The sequence below is a fragment of the Chlorocebus sabaeus genome, chromosome 19, assembly GCF_047675955.1.
Source record: "Chlorocebus sabaeus isolate Y175 chromosome 19, mChlSab1.0.hap1, whole genome shotgun sequence".
Taxonomy (NCBI): Eukaryota; Metazoa; Chordata; class Mammalia; order Primates; family Cercopithecidae; genus Chlorocebus; species Chlorocebus sabaeus.
The window spans coordinates 23828192-23829537 of NC_132922.1; the positions used below are offsets into that span (position 1 = coordinate 23828192).

At 42.3% G+C, this 1346-nt stretch overlaps 1 non-coding gene across 1 annotated transcript; it reads right to left on the reverse strand.

Moving 5' to 3' along the window:
* Positions 1 to 733: 733 nt before the first annotated feature.
* On the reverse strand, positions 734 to 841 carry LOC119627388 (U6 spliceosomal RNA). Its single transcript, XR_005243587.1, has one exon. It is a non-coding gene; the product is annotated as a U6 spliceosomal RNA (small nuclear RNA).
* Positions 842 to 1346: the final 505 nt, after the last annotated feature.

The window sequence follows — 1346 nt, forward strand, 5'->3', positions numbered from 1 at the left end:
TCCTCTTCCAATTCACCCACCCCCATGCAAAGTTCACTCTGTTATCATAGGAAGAAAAGTACTGTGAATACAGCACAAGCTGTGTCATCGGACAGAGGTGAACTTGAACCCAGGTCCGCAGCCATAGAAAGTCCATTCACCTCCGCTGTGCCAGTCATTTGTTAAAAGTGTACTGGGATGTTGCTGGAGTTAAGGAAAGCCATACATTCATGTATGCACCCACATATATGTGTTCAGTTTTTATATAAATGGGATCATATTGTGCACCACCTTCTGCAAATGGATTTTTTTTTTCACTTATTGCTTCTTGGTTATCTTAGTATGGGTCTTAAGAATGCAGGCTTTAAGGCTGGGCGTGGTGGCTCACACCTGTAATCCCAGCACTTTGGGAGGCCAAGATGGGCAGATCAAGAGATCAGGAGTTCAAGACCATCCTGGCCAATGTGGTGAAACCCTGTCTCTACTAACAATACAAAAATTAGCTGGGCATGGTGGTGGATGCCTGTAATCCCAGCTACTCAGGAGGCTGAGGTAGGGGAATTGCTTGAACCCAGGAGGCAGAGGTTGCAGTGAGCCGAGATCATGCCACTGCACTCCAGCCGGGATGACAGAGCGAGACTCCGTCTCAAAAAAAAAAAAAAAAAAAAAAAAAAAAAGAAGAAGAAGAAGAAGAATGCAGGCTTTAGAAACAGATCACGTGGTTTAAATCTCAGGTCTGCAACATGCTGGCTGGACAAATGTCCTAACATCCTTCACAAATGTCCATGTCATCTCTGCACAGGGACCATGCTAATCTTCTCTGTGTCATTCCAATTATAGTGTATGAGCACGACGAATGTCCTAACTTCCTAATCCCACCTTTCCTCGGTGTTCACATCTGTTAAATGGGAATATTAATCATGTACAGGTGTACCTGAAAGGATTAAATGATGGAATGCAGGGAGAGTGCTAACTCCTATTTAGGGTTTGGTAGATGCTGACTAATATTATTCCAAAAATTTGCTTTGGTTATTTTCAGCTATCATACAGCATTTCAGAGTGTACTTAACCTTTATCCTGTTTGTGGACATTCAGGGCTTTTCTGTATGTACTATGGAACTGTATGTCAAATTGGGGGATGCAGGTTCCACTTGAAATTGATCACAGCCATTATTGCTCAGAAATTGAGTGGTTACGAAGGCAGAAAATACACAGGAGGAAGGTTTGTTTTGTCAGTATAATGTTGATATTTCACAATGAGAAAGTGCTCACGGAACTGCTCATGAAAGAGGGAAAAAGAAAAAGGTAGAGAAAGAAAAAAAGAAGGAAGGGCAGGAAGAAAAAGATATAGAGGGTGGTAAGTTGAG